Source organism: Nicotiana sylvestris, chromosome 6, assembly GCF_000393655.2.
Source record: "Nicotiana sylvestris chromosome 6, ASM39365v2, whole genome shotgun sequence".
NCBI lineage: Eukaryota > Viridiplantae > Streptophyta > Magnoliopsida > Solanales > Solanaceae > Nicotiana > Nicotiana sylvestris.
In genome coordinates, this window is record NC_091062.1 from 154568050 (window position 1) to 154587958 (window position 19909).

Sequence of the window (19909 nt, forward strand, 5' to 3'; positions counted from 1 at the left end):
AACCCTCAGGACATCATTTACAATCATTACTCACCTCAAATCGGCTAAATCTCTAGCTCACGATGCCTTTGCCCCTCAAATCGGCCTCCACACGCGTCGAATCTATCCAAAATCAGAACGAATACATCACAATATGCTAAGGGAACGAAGCCCAAGCGAAAACAATCGAATTACCACAAAATTCTAGAAATTGGTCAAACCTGATCCCCGGGCCCACATCTCGGAATTTGACAAAATTCACAAAACTTGAATCCTTATACTCTCACGAGTCTAACCATACGAAAATTATCCAATTCCGATACCATTTGGTCCTTCAAATCATCAGTTTATATTTTTGGAAGATTCCACAATTTTTCTTCCCAAATTCCATCCCAAATCACGAATTAAATGATGAATTCAATGATAGATTCATGTAATCTAGCCAAATCTGAGTTAGAATCATTTACCCCGATGAAGTTCTTGAAAAACTTTCAAAAAATTGCCAGAATTCGAGCTCTCTAGGTCAAAATATCAAATAAAACCCAAAATCTCGTATTTATTGAGTACCTCAAAGATTTCCACCTCCGCGGACCGCATAAAATCGACCGCGGTCCGCACAAAACCAGTGCGGTCCTCACAAAAACGACCGTGGCCGCACAGGCTTTCCTCTGTAGTGACAGGCTTTAGTATTTTGGCCATAACCTTCGCTACAGATGTCCAAATTGCAATATCTTTACCTTTCTAGATACTAGACACAAAGTACTACAACTTTCAAGTTTGAATCATCTTAAAATTCCTTGTAGATCAAAAGATATGAGCTTCCAAAGTAGGACTAGTGAAACGTTCCCCACCGCTGCCGCACAGTACCTACCGTGGCCGCACTTCATTTTGTGTGGTCCACGCAGCACATACCGTGGCCGCACTTCTTTTTGTGCAGACCGCGCGGGTGGGTTCCGAGGCCTGAAACCCTTCCGGACCTGCTACAGCTATGATTTTCGGCCTAAAATATCCCGGAACCTACCCGGAACTCCCAGAACTTCAAACCAATTGTACCAACACCTCCCATGACATCGTTCAACCTTGTTCAAAACTTCGGAACGCTCACAACAATATCAAATCACCAATTTAACGTAGGATTCAAGCCTAAGAACCCAAAGAACTCTTAAATTATGCTTTCGATCAAAAGGTCGATCAAATCTCGTCCGAATGACCTAAAATTCTGCACACATATCCTAAATGACACAACAAAGCTACTACAGCTTCCGGAATTTCATTCCAACCTCTATATCAAAATCTCAGCTATCAACCGGAAAACGCTGAAATCTCAATTTCGCCAATTTAAGCCTAAACCTTCCACGGACCTCCAAAATGCATTCCGATCACGCCCCTAAGTCCCAAATCACCTAACGGAGCTAACCAAATCATAAAAAGTTTGATCCGAGATCATATACAAACAAGTCAACTCTTGGTCAAATCTTTCAAATTTAAGGCTTCAAACTGAGAACTGTTCTTCCAAATTCATTCCAATTAATCTGAAACCCAACACCAACGATTTACATAAGTCATAATACACCACACGGGGCAAGTCATGCCCGAGAACTGGCGAGCGAAGTGCAAAAGCTCAAAACGACTAGTCGGGTCGTTACACTTCTTTTGTTTCATCTATGTTAAGTATAAAAAATTTGGAAGTTGATATCATCGATTTTAAATATTTTTTTCAACTCAAATACATAGACTATAAGACAAGGATATCTTAGATATTTTTTTAATTTAAATTATGTGTCGCTTTTAAAAAATTACTATTACTAACAAACTGATATGATATCTGAATTTGAATATAAATGCAATTTGAACAGTTTGCATTGAAGGTAAGCCAAATATGGTGTCGAGAAAAAACTACTTGGCAATTTCAAAATAATATATGCAATATTATACAATAACAATTAACTAATTTAACATTCAGTGATTCAAAGAACAAAATATTTGTATATATATATATATAGGCAGAGGCAGATGTAGAGTGTTGGCAACAGGTTTAATTAAACCCGTAACTTTTCACACTAAGCAAAAATATATATGTAAAACATTCTTAAAAATATAAAAATAGTAGATATGAACTCATAACTCTAAAAATATAATGAGTTCAATGCTAAAACCTTAAAAATTGAATCCATAAAGTATAAATCTTAGATCCGCCTCGGTATATAGTTTATTCCAAATTTCAAAATATGTGGCTAGAGATATCGATAAACTCAAAATAACGTCATATTGAAATAAAATATCATTTAAATTCTTAAATAGCTGACTAAAGAGAATTTTAAATTAAAGATAATATCTTCGCTTGCATCATTATATAGATTATATATATATATATATATATATATATATTTAGAAATTGGAATGTCAAAATAGAAATATTTTTTGAAAGATAACAACATACCAAATAAGAGTTCAAGTCGTAGTAAAAAAGTCATGTCATAACCAAAGAATCGTTCATATTGTGTCAACCTTTGTGCTTTGACATAAATACGAGTATTATTTCACTTTTAAGCTATTTTTAGATTCCAATGAAACCAATGAGAATGGTGCAAAAATAAAATTATCATTACGAGATTTGAGAAAATGTTAGTCTTTTTCATGTACTGTTTCGTAACTGATATCTAACGATTATCTAGAAGGTTTAAATTTTAAGGTTATTTACATATCATTCAAAAAACTCGGATATTTAATATGGTTAATGTCAAATATCAAAATGGAGTCACACTGGAAAAAAAATTACTGGCTAAACAATTTTTTAAATTCTTAGATAGCCGACTAAAATTAGTTTTGAATTAAGGATAATATTTTCACTTACATTATTATAAAATAAATTATTATTTAAAAATAATGTTTTAGAAACTGAAGTTTTAAAATAGAAATAATTTTTGAAAGATATCAACACACAACATAAGATTTCAAGTAGTAGTAAAAGAGTCAAGTCGTATCCAAAGAATTCTTCATAGTCTCAACCTTTGATTGTTTTGTTATAAAATGAGTTATTATTTTGCTTCCCGACTAATTTTAGGATCCAATGACACCCGCGAGAATGATATCAAAAAATTAAAATTAAAATATATATAGGAAATTTGAGAAATGGATAATCTTTTTCATGTAGTGTTTCTTAATTAATATCCAATGATTATCTATATTTAATGGAGAAAATTTAAGTTTTAAGATTATTTACATATAATCCAAATAACTCAATTATATTACATGGTTAGTGTCCGCGCATTCGCGCGGGTGATAATACTAGTATTTATAACACTCCCCCTTGGATGTTCATTAAAAGATAATGTGCCTCATTAAAACCTTACTAGGAAAAACCACGTGGAAAAAAATCTTAGTGAAGGAAAAAGAGTACACATATTTAGTAATACGCATTGCTAGGTGCCTCATTAAAAACTTTATAAGGAAAACCCCATGGGAAAAAAACCTTAGTAAGGAAAAAAGAGTGCATCGCGTATTTTACTCCCCTTGATGAGAACCTTGTTTCAAATATTTGAGTCTCCGCATTCCAATCTTGTATACCATCTTCTCAAAAGTTGAAGTTGGCAAAGATTTAGTGTTGTTGGATTATCACTTGAATGGACTTGTTGCACATCAATGTCACTATTTTTCTGAAGGTCGTGTGTGTAGAATAATTTTGGTGAAATGTGCTTCGTTCTATCTCCTTTTATAAATCCTCCCTTCAATTGGGCTATGCATGCAGCATTGTCTTCGTATAAAATTGTGGGTCTTTTCTCACATTCCAAACCACATTTTTCTCGAATAAAATGAATTATTGATCTCAACCATACGCATTCCCTACTTGCTTCATGAATAGCTATTATCTCAGCATGATTTGAAGAAGTAACAACAATAGATTGCTTTATGGAGCGCCATAATATGACAATACCTCCATATGTAAACACGTACCCGGTTTGAGATCGAGCTTTATGGGGATCAGATAAATAACCTGTATCTGCATAACCAACAAGATCTGCACTATCTTTGTTAGCATAAAACAAACCCATATCAAGAGTTCCCTTTAAATATCGCAATATATGCTTAATCCCGTCCCAATGTCTTAGTGTAGGAGAAGAACTGTATCTTACTAGTAAATTAATAGAAAATGCTATGTCAGGCCTTGTAGCATTAGCAAGATGCATTAGTGCACCGATTGCACTGAGATAGGGTACTTTGGGACCACGGAGTTCCTCATCCTTTTCTGGGGGTCGGAACAAATTCTTATTCACCTCAAGTGATCGAACAACCATTGATGTACTCAATGGGTGTGCTTTGTCCATGTAAAAGCGTTTTAAGATCCTTCTTGTATATGCAGATTGATAGATAAAGATCATGTCTACTAAATGTTCAATTTGCACACCAAGACAAAGTTTTGTCTTTCCAAGATCTTTCATCTCAAATTCTTTCTTAAGATATTCAATTGCCTTTTGGAGCTCTTCTAGAGTTCCAACAAGATTTATGTCATCAACATAAACAGTAAGTATAACAAATTTTGATGCCATTTTCTTTATAAAAATACATGGACAAATAACATTATTTATGTAACCTTCTTTCAGCAAATATTCACTAAGGCGATTATACCACATCCGCCCAGATTGCTTTAAACCGTACAAAGATCTTTGTAATCTGATTGAATACATTTCCTGAGATTTTGCTTCAGGCATTTTAAATCCTTCAGGGATTTTCATATAAATTTCATTATCAAGTGAACCGTACAGATAAGCTGTAACTACATCCATTAGATGTATTTCAAGCTTTTCATGTAGTGCTAAACTGATGAGATATCGAAATGTTATGGCATCCATAACAGGTGAATATGTTTCATCAAAATCGACTCCAGGTCGTTGTGAGAATCCTTGTGCAACAAGGCGAGCTTTGTATCTTTCAACTTCATTTTTATCATTCCTTTTTCGCACAAAAACCCATTTATGACCAACTGGTTTTATACCAGCAGGTGTTTGGACTACTGGTCCAAAGACCTCTCTTTTAGCAAGTGACTTCAATTCCGATTGAATTACCTGTTTCCATTTTGGCCAATCAGATCTTTGTTGGCATTCTTCGACAGATCGAGGTTCAAGATCCTCACTATCTTGCATAATATTAAGTGCAACATTATATGCAAAAATATTATCCACCACTATTTCAGATCGATTTAAATTAATCCCATCACCGGTCGAACTTATTAAAAGTTCCTCACTCACATGAGCTTCGGGTTTATTGATTTCTTCAGTAATCTCAGAACTAATCAGATCTTGGGTCTCTTCAGGAGATCCCTTTATAGTATCGTTTTGATCATTTGTCGATTTTCTTTTTTGAGGATTTCGATCCTTCGAACCCAAAGGCCTACCACGCTTCAGGCGTGCTTTAGGTTCACTATCTCTCATGCTAGTAGATGGTCCTACTGGGACATCAATTCAGATAGGCACATTCTCTGCAGGGATATTTGACTTAGTTATCCTTTTCAAATCAGTAAATGCATCTAACATTTGATTTGCTATATTCTGTAAATAGATGATCTTCTGGACCTCCTGATTACATATAGGGGTACGTGGATCAAAGTGAAATAATGATGAAACTTTTCACACAATTTCTCTTTTTATTTCCTTTTTCTCTCCCCCTAATTGTGGGAAATTTGTTTCATCAAACCGACAATCTGCAAATCTAGCAGTAAATAAATCTCTTGTCAATGGTTCAAGATAGCGAATAATAGAGGGTGATTCAAACCCAACGTATATTCCTATACTTCTCTATGGTCCCATCTTACTGCGGTGGTGCTACTAGCACATATACAACACATCCAAAAATTTGTAGATGAGCAATATTTGGTTCATGACCAAAAACTAATTGTGACAGAGAATATTTATTATAATGTGTCGGTCTGAGACGGATAAGTGATGCTGCATGCAAGATAGCATGGCCCCAAACAGTTGTGGGCAATTTTGTTTTCATTAGTAGTGGTCTCGCTATCAATTGCAGACGTTTAATAAATGAATCTGCAAGGCCATTTTGAGTATGAACATAAGCTACAAGATGTTCAACTTTTATCCCAACTGATAGACAATAATCATCAAAAGCTTGAAATGAGAATTCTCCAGCATTATCAAGGCGAATAGCCTTTATAGGATAATTTGGAAATTGTGCCCTTAATCGAATTATTTGGGCTAATAGCTTTGCAAACGCCAGGTTGCGAGATGATAATAGGCACACATGAGACCATCTTGAAGATGCATCTATTAGGACCATAAAATATCTAAACAACCCACTTGGTGGGTGAATAGGTCCACATATATCCCCATGTATACACTCTAAAAAGGTAGGGGATTCAATGTAAACCTTCATTGGTGATGGTCTAGTGATCATTTTGCCTTGATAATAAGTATCACAAGAAAATTCGTCATTTGTAAGAATCTTCAGGTTCTTTAATGGATGTCCACTCGAATTTTCAGTAATTCGTCTCATCATTATTGATCCAGGATGGCCCAAACGGCCATGCCAAAGCACAAAAGTATTTGAATCCGTAAACTTTTGGTTTACGATAGACTGTACTTCAACTGTACTAATTTTTGAATAGTATAGGCCAGAAGATAAAGTCGATAAATTTTCTACAATTCATTTTTGGCCAGAAATATTCTTTGTACTACAAAGATATTCCATGTTCATTTCATCTATTGTCTCAACATGATACCCATTTCAGCGGATATCTATAAAACTCAACAAGTTTCTTCGGGACTTGGGGGAGAACAATGCATTGTCTATAATAAGTTTTGTTCCCTTAGACAAAAAAATAATGACTCTTCCAAAGCCTTCAATCAAACTTATATTACCAGAAATTGTTGAATCATTTGCTTTTTCCTTATGCAAATAAGAAAAGTATTTCTGATCCCTGAATATGGCATGAGTTGTTCCACTATCAATAGTACAAATATCTTCATGATTTGTCTTTGATCCAAACATAATTTGAGGATTATCCATATTCTTCAAAATGACATAAAATATATTATAGTAAACATCATTAACAAAGCATAACTTTTACAACAATTACATAACCATATTATCTATTACAAACAACAAAATTATAATATTTACATTTCTACACATTCACCACCGATTACATGACTTATTTCTCTTTCTGGGAGTGCAAAATAATCAGCTACATCCAAATGCATGAAGTCTAAATTATCTTCAGAAATAAAATTTGCTTCAATATTTTTCTCTATCATTCAGGGAGGCTTGATAAAGCTCAGCTAGGTGCTTTGGTGTACGGCAGGTACGTGACCAATGCCCTTTTCCTCCACATCTATAGCATGCATTTTCTGTATTTGGTGCTTGCACCGCTTCATACTTTTGTTCCTTCCTTTTTCACTGCTGGTGACGAGGAGGGTTCTTTGGTGCATTATTATTACCATGATTAGAGTTTCTTCCCCGACCACGGCCATGACCATGACTGGGGCCACGACCTCTTCCACATCTAGCTTGGTGGAAATTCGTCTCATTCACTTCAGGGAATGGACAAGAACCAGTAGGTTGGCTTTCATGGTTTTTCATTAATAGCCCATTATGTTGCTCGGCTATTAGAAAATGTGAGATAAGTTCAGAATACTTTTTAAATCCCGTCTCTCGATATTGCTGTTGCAGGAGCATATTCGAGGCGTAAAAAGTAGTGAAAGTTTTCTCGAATATTAACACCACACAATTTCAATTGGGAAATAATTCTGAACATAGCAGAATTATACTTACTTATAGATTAAAATCTTGTAACCTTAGATGAGTCCAATCATATTGTGCATGTGGAAGAACGACCATCTTCAGGTGGTCATATCTATCTGTCAAATTATTCCACAATATGACTGGATTTTTAACAGTAAGATATTCCATTTTCAGGCCCTCATCAAGGTGATGGCGCAGGAATATCATTGTTTTGGCACGGTCTTGGTTTGATGCCTGATTTTTGTCTTTGATGGTGTCTACCAGACCTATCGCATCAAGATGAATTTCAGCATCAAGCACCCAAGACATGTAGCTTTTGCCCGATATATCTAGGGCTACAAATTCAAGTTTAGAAAGATTTAACATTATATATAAAAAGAAAGTTCGTACCTCAGATACTTTCAAAGTATTTGCTCGAGATGGCAGAGTCTCATGCTGATAACGTGTTATAAAATAAAGACTGTAAAGTAAAGACAAGTATAGAGAGAAACTGATATATTATTCGAATTTAAACTGATGTACATAATGAACTGAAATCTCCTCTATTTATAGAAGAAAGGAAGTTGTTGTGTAAGCTGCTACTGCAAGCTGCTGTGTAAGCTGCTACTATACCAAATATGGATAATCTTTTACTGAGAGTAATGTTTATCCATAACGGAGTACTGAAAGGATAAGCTCATTATACCAGGTATAGATAATTTTCTACTGGGGGTAATATTTATCCATAACGGAGTACTGAAAGGATAAGATGGATAATCTTCTACCGGAGGTAATGTTTATCCATAACCGAGTATCGAAAGGATAAGCTTATTATACCCGGTATGGATAATCTTTCACTGGGGGTAATGTTTATCCATAACCGGGTACCGAAGTGATAAGCTTCTTCATGAGGCTTATTTCCAATAGAGTACTAAATAGATAAACATATTTACGGCGAAGTCCCATATGGATAAGCTTCTTCAGGAAGCTTATTTACATCGGAGTACTAAATGAACATTCATAATATCATATATTTATAACATAATTCAATTTCTGAAAAAATAATAAAATAAAATTAGTTGCAATATAAAACTCTGCAAAAGTGGTGCATTCGTCTATTTTTTTTATATACTAATGTCTATGTTAATAATAATAGTGATGTAACTTATGTAGGAATTCTTTCATAACATATACCGGATAAAATATGGGTAGTAATAATATTTAAATAAGAGTATTTAAAGACACAAATGTTTTTAAAGTAGATGACTTTGACATAACAGCCATTACTTATTACTAGTATTTTTATTGTCCATCACATAAAAAATCTCACGTAATTTAATAACTATGTTTGGTGGAAGGAATTAGGAATAATAACTCATGCATTCCTAATATAATATTTGTAGTCATATAATAAATAAAAAAGTAATCCACATGACTAATACAACATTTGATTGAAAGTAAAAAATATTATTCGCATTAAGTTATGCGAAATTTATTATTTTATATAAAATAGCATGATATACAAGTATAATAAAATTTCAAGACGGAAATTCTCTTGAGTAATCTGAGCATTACTTTCAATGTATCGTTGTTCACAGTGTCTACAATATTATTCACAACATAATAATTCCTTAATTATTATTTGTGGGTGATATTGTTTTGATTGACGAGACGCGAGACAGACCTTGGAGTCTAAAGGTTTCAAGTTGAGTAGGACCAAGACTGAGTACTTGGAGTGCATGTTATGTGACGAAACTGAGGGTGCGGACATGGAAGTGAGGGTTGATATACAATTAATCCATAAGAGAGCTAGTTTCAAGTACCTTGGGTCTATTACCCAAGGAAATGAGGAGATTGATGAGGATGTTACTCATCGTATTGGAGCGGGATGGATGAAAAGGAGACTCGCATCCAATGTTTTATATGATAAGAAGGTGCCACCTAAACTTAAGGGTAAGTTTTACAGAGTAGTTGTCAGACCTACCATGTTGTACGGAGAGCAGAGCGTTGGCTAGACAAGAACTCTCATGTACAGAAGATGAAAGTAACAGAAATGAGGATGTTGAGATGAATGTGCGGATATACCAGGATTGATAAGATTAAAAATGAAGTTATTCGAGACAAGGTAGGAGTAGCCTCTGTGGAGGATAAGATGCGAGAAACAAGGCTAATTAGGTGGTTTGGGCATGTGAAGAGGAGAAATATAGATGCTCCAATGAGGAGGTGTGAGAGGTTGGCCTTGGGTGGTCCGAAGAGGGGTAGAGGTAGACCAAAGAAGTACTGGGGGAGAGGTTATTAGGTAGGACTTGGCGTTGCTTCAGCTCACTGAGGACATGCCCCTTGATAGGAAGGTGTGGAGGTCGAGGATTAGGGTAGAATATTAGTAGGTAGTCGAGTGTGTGTCTTCCCCATACGGTAGTAGTAGTTAGTCAACCTTGTATTTCTGTTATTGACAGTCTTGAATACTATATATTTTCTTATTATATTGTTGTTGATAATGCTTGTTCTTTTATTATCTTGTTATGGTTACTGCTTGTTTTCTTATTATTTTGCTATTGTTATTGCTTGTTGTTACTGCTCTCATTTTCTTTCCTTGAGTCAGGGGTCTATCGGAAATAACATCTCTACCCTCAAGGTAGAGGTAAGGTCCGCGTACATACTACCCTCCCCATACCTTACTTGTGGGATTATACTGGGTTTGTTGTTGTTGTTGTTGTTGTTGTTGTTGTTGTTGTATATACAAATAGCTGCCCGATTTTACAGTTTACTTTTCCTAGTCGATATACCAAGATTATACACTGATTATACATGGTTATATATATATATATATAAATATATGTGCATCGCCGTGCGTGTGTTTGTTGGGGGGGGGGGGGGGGCGCCGAGGATTTTTACTTTTTTAAGTAACTGAGTGGACTGCTATTCTTTTATTTACGTATTAGCAATATTTGGGTGGGCCAACTAAGGCAAGCTTCATGGGCTTCACTAAGAGTCTCTCCAAATTTAACTTAGAAGGCCACGTTGATGGACTTGACACTTGAGTCCAACTCTTCAATAACAATTTTGTTATAAATATATTATATTGTGAATGTTCATTTAGTATTCCGTTGTAAATAAGCTTCCTGAAAAAGCTTATCCATATGGGTCTCCACCGTAAATATGTTTATTTATTTAGTACTCTATTGGAAATAAGCTTCCTAAAGAAGGTTATCACTTCGGTACCCGGTTATGGATAAACATTATCCCCGGTAGAAGATTATCCATACCGGGTACAATGAGCTTATCCTTTCAGTACTCCGTTATGGATAATCATTATCCCTAGTAAAAGATTATCTATACTGGGTACAATGAGCTTATCCATGCAGTACTTTGTTATGGATAAACATTGCTCACAGTAGAAGATTATCTATATCTTGTATAATAACAGCTTACACAACAGCTTGCAGTAGCAGCTTACACAGCAGCTTGCAGTAGCAGCTTACACAACGGCTTCCTTTCTTCTATAAATAGAAGAGATTTCAGTTCATTATGTACATCAGTTTGAATTCGAATAATATATCAGTTTCTCTTTATACTTGTCTTTACTTTATAGTATTTATTTTATAACAAATTTCTCATATGTAAGTGAGCAGTATTTCATTTTAAGGAATTATAAAGTATTTTGTTGACTGATTTGTGAAACTTATCGCATTTTTCGTTTTCCAAATTTCTGAACTTCCTTTTCCCGAAAGAATTAAGAATTAATAAATAAAACACAAAAGATCAGTCAGGCCATTCTATTAATTGGTAGTACTAAAATGTATAATTTTCACCATTCTTTCACTTCAACCCTTTAACCTGCCATGAGAATGGATGATTTTTTTTTTAACTACAAATAATTTTATGTGCGCACAAAATTACACCTCGAGTACTACTATATACTTCATTTGTCTCAATTTGTTTGATACTTTTCATTTGCCAAGTACTCAATTTTCAGAGCTAAATGAAACTAGATTAATTATTTTAGAAAAAAAATTATAATTCATAAAACCTTGAAAAATACTACTCCTATAACTTAGTAATTTTCTTCAGATCAAAATGAAGGAAAAATATTGTTTAAAATATCAAAGTTCATTTAATTGGACTTTGAATAATGGAAAATACTACTCCTATAACTTAGTAATTTTCTTCAGACAAAATGAAGGAAAAATATTGTTTAAAATACCAAAGTTCATTTAATTGGACTTTGAATAATGGAAAATACTACTATAACTTAGTAATTTTCTTCAGATCAAAATGAAGGAAAAATATTGTTTAAAATACTAATCAAAGTTTATTTAATTGGACTTTGTGGAAAATAATGAAAGATGTTGGGTGTGTTTGGTACAAAGGAAAATGTTTCTATGGAAAATGTTTTCTTATAAACTGTTTTCATGAAAAATGAGTGATTTTATCACTTATTTTCTTTTGTTTGGTTGGTGGGTGAAAAACTTTTTTCGAAAATATTTTCTAGTGTTTGGTTCGAGAGTATAAAATATTTTTTAGAAAAAATAATTTTTTATGCTACTCTCCTCATTCCCCCCCCCCTCCCCCAAGTCCCCATGTTTCATGTGCTTCTCCTTCCCAAATACCCAATATATTTAGGATTCTATTTTCTTCAAAAAATTAATTATTCTTCTAAAAATTTATACAAACCCAAAGAAACTAATGTTTTGCTTTACTTTTTATGCAAAACAACGTTGAAATTTGTGCTCCATAATTTAAAAAAAAAACTACTTTTTGGTTGAAAAAAATTACTCTTTCTATAACATGAAAATAAAGTACTCATTTTGTTGAAATGAAAAAAATATTTTTTCTACATCATGAAAAGAAAATACTTTTTACTAAATTATTTTATTGAAATAAAGAAAAAACTCTTTATATATCGTGAAAAGAAAGTACTCCCTCCGTTTCAATTTATGTGAACCTATTTCCTTTTTGGTCAAAGTACTAGCTTTTTTTGTTAAAATGAAAAAAAATACTTTTTTTATATGGTGAAAAGAAAATACTCATTTGTTGAACTAAAAAAAAGTACTTTGTCTCTAACATAAAAAAATTACTACTAATAATATTTCTATTTAGGGTGGGTGTGAGCACGTGATTTTTGTTTACACGACAATTACTCCAAAAGAAATCGAAAAAATAATAATAAGTTGTCTTTGTGTATAATTTTGTGAATTTGCTTAGCATTTTTTGTAGCTTTTATCTGTAATTTGTTTAGTTTTATCAATTGAAAATACAAAAATATATGTCGTGCATAAAATCGGGATCTGGTTCTACTATTAGGAATTAATTAAATCATATTTTGGTTTTTAAATGAATGAAAATCACAAAAATATTATTTTCGGTTAATTTTGTCATTTTTATTTTTTGGTGTGATTTTGTTTAGTTAATGTTTGATCTTGTGTGAGTCAATTAATATCTTTTTAGTATAATTATAATTTCACAACTTATTTTAGGATTTTTGGTAGATTAGTATTTAGAAAGGGAATTAGAAGAAGAAAAGAAATGGTTTAAATGTGGACAAATCGGAATTGGGCTAGTTTTTAGACCCAAAAATCAGGCCCAAACTCATTGATCCAATTCGGCCCTCCCCAGATACAAAAGAAACGACGCCGTTTTGGCACCCTTCATCTGAACCCTTGGTCAAACAGATCCAACGGTCTAGTTCAGGTCCCTCATTAATCCAAACGACGCCGTTTAGGCATGACCAATCGGAGCCGTTCATCCCTTCCAATCCAACGGCTCCCAAGCTTTCCCCAGATACCCGACCCACTGAAATCCGGATTGACCCATCCCCAACATGAGACCAAACGATGTTGTTCCTTTAAGTGGAAAGATCAAGGCCGTTGATCATCAATGATTCAACGTCCAAGATCGAACCACCCATCCCGTATATAAGCCTTCCCCTCTCACCCCACGCCTTAAGCCAGACCCCCCCTCCCTCTCTTCGTCTCCCTCACTGAACCCAAACCCCTTAGAACCCTAGCGCCACCCCCTTTTCCCTCACCGTAAACCCGATGGCAACAACGCCGGTGACCACCAGACTAACACCCCTAGTACACCTCGACCCCCTGAACACGGATCTACCAACCATAGGTTTCGAACCTTCCCCACCGTCTCGAATCTTCGTTTGAAGATTCGAGCCGGACCCCAACCTACGCCAACTCCCCCCCCAATCCATACCAGGTACCCCTCTGACCTCCCTCGTGACCAAACCAAGCTTGGTTTGGTCCGAATCTAACCAGAAAACCCCAAGTCCCAAATCAGGCCCAAGAACCCTAGAAATCCAGAATCTGAAGTTTTTGTCCAATTAAACGAGAAGGTTGGGGTCTAATAGACCTTAATCGAAGTGTTCTCAGTTGAGAACACTTCGATTAAAGTTCGTTCAACCCCAAAAGATGTTCGATTCAGAATCCGAGACATGGTCGTCTGATTTTCAATTCTTTAAGGTATTTTCTTCTTCTTTTCCTTGCCTGTTCATGTTGTTTGTTTTGATTAATGTTTGTTCATGTGTTCAAATGTTAGTTGATTCGTTTTTATTTTTTATTTTTTGTGTCGACTATTCTGTCCACCTTGCCCAGACCTTTTATTTGGTCGAGTTTTCTCTGTTCACTGATTGAGTGTATGTGTGTTAACTATATAATCGATTGAAATGAATTTGGTCGATCAATTAGTTTCCAGGGCAACTCTTTGTTTTGACAGTACAATTTGACCCCCCCTGTTAATACTGTTCGATTCTGATTCATTGGGTATTGATTGAATGTGTTGTAATTTGCGTAGTCGATTCGATATATGTCGTCAATTAGTTTCAGCTTTGAATGGTAATAATTTGACTCGTGTTGTTTGTTTTCTGCTGAAGATTTGTTTGAATCCAATTAAGAATTGAGTATAGCTGCTTGTAGTTTGTTCAGTTTGAATCAGAATTCATCTAAGGATTGGTTTATAGCTGCAGTTTAGTATAGATTTCAGAATTTAGTTTAATTTGATGGCATGTGTACTCATTTTGGACCTCGGGCATCATGTGCTTTGTTAGTTGTTAAAGAATTAAAGTAGAATGGACAGCATGTGCTGTCAGGGCATATTCATGCTGCCCATATTTGCTAATTTAATAAAGGACAGTCCACTTTAACAACAAAAAGGGGGGGTGTCAGGGGAATCTCATGGGAAGGGCTTTTCTTTTAATTTGTGAGTGGAAAAAACAGGAGGAGAACATAGGGGAGTTCAGTCTGGGTGGGTTTTGAACAGGCTGTTGGAGTGGTTTGAGCTGGGATATAAAAGGGAGGAGGGGAATCAGAAAAGGGGGCAGATCATAAAGGAGGGCACCCCTGAAAAACTCAACAGTTTTCAGCCATCAAAAACCTCTTTAAAATCTATCTCCCTTTAATTTCAGCAAGGACGGAATCAGAAAAAATAGAAAGGGCAGACTTGAAGAGTTTAAAGAGAGGAGGACACCCCTGAAAACTCAGAAATTTTCAGCCATCAAAACTCCCTCTAAACAGCTTTTTCTTTCTAATTTCCAGTTTGAAGTTTGATATTCAAAATCCAAAACAAAAACATTAGAAAAAAAAAATGAATAGATTTGGGTCTGTTTGAGTTGATTTTCTGGTTAAGTTTACCTTGGTGAAGTTTTCCAAAGCATTTAAGTTCAGTTTTGAAGGCACTTGGGTGATTTTCGAGTTATTGTGCTGTTATCCGAGTTATTTGGTTCATTTGCTATTGCTGTTGGTTTTCTGTCAAAATTTTGGAGTTTTGGTTGGGTTTGAATCATTCCCATATTGGCTGGTTGTTGCTGTGGTGTTTGCTGTTGCTGCTGCCATTCTTTTGCTGCTGTTGATTTTTCTACTTTCTTCTTCTTCCTGTTGTGTTTCAACATCCAGGTACACACTAGAATTTCGCATTGATGTAACAGTAAAAGCATGAAATGAAAGATGCGAAGGAGTTTAATCATGTGCTGCTGTAATTGCAGCTTTATAAAATGTTGTTAGATTTGTGTAATTCTTTAGTTTGTAACCCAATAGGAAATACATTAGATAGCTTGTACTTAATTGAAACTTAGCTTGTTTAACACTGTTGATCTTAGTTATTTAGTTGTCTGTATGACATGGAATGCACAGGTGTTTAGTATATCGATAGTTAAATCTCATCTCTATTCTTATTTTAAACACGTAAGGCAAGGTTGTTTCTAATTTGGCAAAAGATGCAATATAGTTTTAAGTCATTTGAACTGACTCTATCAAATTGGGTTTCGTTAGGCAGTTTATAGGACAATGTTCGAATCCCATTAGTAGCATCCTCTAATAGTTAATTCCATTAATCCAGTTTAAATAAGTTAGTTTAAATTCAACTTGAAGAATGTTTAGCGTGAGCTTAGCATTTTATTAATCTTGTATGCAATTTTCTTTATTAAATTTAAAGCATGTTCGCTCATGGAATAAGGCATGAAACAATTCCCTGCCTCATAAATAACTAATCTGATAATCAATAAGAGGCCGGAGCTGGCCAAGCATGTTTAATTTAATTAGCGTGTATTTTCTTTCATTTTAGAGACAAACATAATAGAAAAAATGTAGTCGTTGTAGGTTTATCCTTTCAAAGAAAATGAGATGAGCCTCGCCAAATAAAAAATGCAAATTGCGGGGCCCTCAATAATTGGTCGTAATAAAAATACTTAGAATTCGGGATGGACTGTTTAGTGAATTTCATTGCCTTCCCCAAAGATAATAACGCGTTAGAATCTGTAGGCGCGACTTAATTAAATTACATTCTTAAATTCGGGTGCGCATTTATGCGACCCAAATTCAAATCTCAACGGAGTCGGAATGTATTAACAACCACGGGTGCATTGATTGTGACGTGGTTCGAGATGCATTTTCACGACGTTGCAATTCTATAAAAAATAATAATAAAAGCGGTTTAAACTTAATAAAAGCACATAAGTTATAACATGTATTAAATCAGATATTTAGCCATTATAACAATTTAAGCGACCGTGCTAGAACCACGGGATTCGGGGGTGCCTAACACCTTCCCTCGGGTCAACAGAATTCCTTACTTAGAATTTCTGGTTCGCAGACTTCATTTGGAAAGTCGAAAATTTCCTCGATTTGGGATTCAAGATAAACCGGTGACTTGGGACACCAAAAGCCAAACCTTTCCCAAGTGGCGACTCTGAATTAAATAAATAATCCCATTTCGAATATTGTCACTTAAATTGGAAAAACTCCCTCGCGCATTCTGCCCCTCGGGGCGGGCGCGTAAAAAGGAGGTGTGACAGTGGGATTGGAGGCGAAGGTGGGGGTTGGGTGGGGTTTGGGGGTGGGGAAGGTTGAAAAAGAGTTTTGGAAAATATTGTCTCTTCTCTTGATAGGGAAAACATTTTCCTTGATTTGGAAGAAAATGAGTTCAGGAGGAAAATATTTTTCAAAATATTTAAACCAACCAAACATGAGAAAATTAGAAAATATTTTTCGAAAAATATTTTCCTTCATACCAAACAGACCCATTGTCACGACCCTCTATATGTATATTAGATGAGTTTTTGCCCGTGCAAAGCACGGGCCCAACAATTTCAATTTTGATATAATTTGTTTGAATGTTGTATATTGGTGTATTCCCTAATCGCTAAGTAGTCTTCTGAGGGATAAGGATAATAATTTCTGATAGAATTTGAGATTGTATTGACTCATGTTTAGTTATAAGTATAAAATTCATTAGCTAATTTTAGGATAAATTTTACACTAAATAATAGAATTAACTATCATATATAGAATATGAGATAGCTAATCCTGTGAGATATTCAGGATATCCTTGTTGATTCCACCATCGTACCAAACAACTCATAATGGTAATACATTTTGCTATTGTCTAATTGTTTAGAAGAGCTTGTTTTATTTCTTCCAATTTCGAGCAAAAATTTACATGAATGCACTTGGTAGGAACTTAAACTTAAGTAGCTTTGTTCTAGATTAGTAAGAATAATCATGGAAGCATCCCTTTTCTCCCAGTTATTCCTCTCTTATTTAATTTAGTTTTTGTTGTTCCTCCTTTTGTTCTTCCAATCTCCTCCTCTCTTTTGTAGAATTTACTTTTGTTTTCTCCTTTTATTTTAACTTCTCCGTTTTCTTTTCCAAGGACCCTCCCAGTTAACAACATAACATAAACATAACAGAGAGTATTTTTGTCACTTTACGCTATCATATTCTTTGAAAAATGAAAGCTATGAAATTACCTCTTTGCTTAGTTTTATTGAAACTTTTCTAACTAAGTGTACATTGTGACAAATTTCAAGACCCAAATAGAGCTTGACAATTGTATATTGAACAAACAAATATATGAAGAAAGTTTCTTTTTGTCTTTTATTTAAGTTTTGAAATGTTATTCAAACATTTCTTTAAATCCAAACTAAACTCTACATTTGTTCAACTATCCTTTCTATACTAATCAAATCTTGCATAAACCTTTCTTTGCAAAAGATATTCGACATTCAAGAAACATCAAAAGAGTAATAAGCTACAATTTGCTTTGCATAAAAAAATTAATAAGCAACAAACTAAACTAAATGTAAACATAACCTCGACAATCTAAAAATCAGAATATCGAAATGCTTGTAAACTTTCTTTCAAAATAAGATCGTATAAAGGATAATAAAAAGTTTAACAAAGATAAATTTATAATTAAATGAATAAATTTATGGGTTGATCTTAACGAAAGGAATGATGATATATATCATTGACTCCAACTTGTTTGGAACTGAGGTGTAGTTATTGTTGTTTTTATTGTTTTAAACTATTTTTGTTCTTTAAAATGCATGTTATGAAATGACAATTTTCTCTTTTTTTTTAAAACTTTCACTGGAATCATTTTAATCAAATTTACATTATGATTAAAAAATTTAAATAAAAATGAGTTATTAATGATTATTAACCAAGTCTTTTGCTAAATTAAGTAAAACATTGATTAGTTATGTTGTCACGACCCAAAATCCACTAAGAGTTGTGATGGCGCCGGACATCGATGTCAGGCAAGCCAACCAAAATACTTAATTAAATTCTCATTTAAACAATTGTGAAAAACTTTGATTTTCCTTCAATTTTTACTAGTAAAAGATACTCAGTTCAAATTAAATATACATGTCAAGAAGTCAATACAAAATACCTCATAACTATCCCAGAACCCGGTGTCACAAGTGCATGAACATCTACCAGTGAATGAAATAAAATACAATGACTGTTTGGACAGAAATGAAAATACAATACAATACTCTGAAGTAGACTCTGCTGGCTACGGACGTCTCGAAAAATGCAACTCACCTAAGTCTCCGTATCAACCATGTCGCTATGCCACTCATAAACCTGTGCAACAAAAATGCACAGCAAGTGTAGTATGAGTACAAAAACAACGTGTACCCAATGAGTATCCCGTCTAATCTCGAAGAAGTAGAGATGAGAGGTCGACTTCGACACTTACTAGTGGTCCAATAATGTTATCTCAATAATATAGTAAATCGGTGATTTTTATAAACATGATTGTAATTAAATGGAATAAAGCAAGTAAGAAATTCTTTCTTTTATAGAAAATTTTCAAATTTCCTTTTCATCGTTTAGACAAATATTCTCAAACGGAGAAGGGCAATAACAACTTCAATAAGTTTCAAGTCAAGCAATACAAGGATGCGCAAATCATGCCGAGTTCGTACGGCCCGATTCAACAATATTTAAACTGTGCACTGCCAGAGGGTCGAATGACACGAACCATAGATGCATCTATTTATTCTGCCGGGGCGTTCGGCCCGTTTCAGAATTTAAACACGCACATACAATCAATCAAGAAGTCATTAGGAAACAATTATCCAAAGAAAACCAATTCTCTTTTAACAATTTAGAAAAAATGAAGTTTTAATTCTTTTTAGAAATCCATTTACCAATTTGATAGGATTTAAGCAATCAACTGTCAATAAGGTTACATATATTCCAAGTATAGAATGCTTTTGGGTCCTAGACTACCCGGACAATAGCATAATAGTAGCTACACACGGACTCTCGTCACCTCGTGCATACGTAGCCCCCATAAATAGAAGCACATAACCAACTATTTCACCTATGGGGACAATTCCCTCTTACAAGGTTAGAAAGGAGACTCACCTCGCTCCGAAGATCCATAACCGACATTCCACACTCTT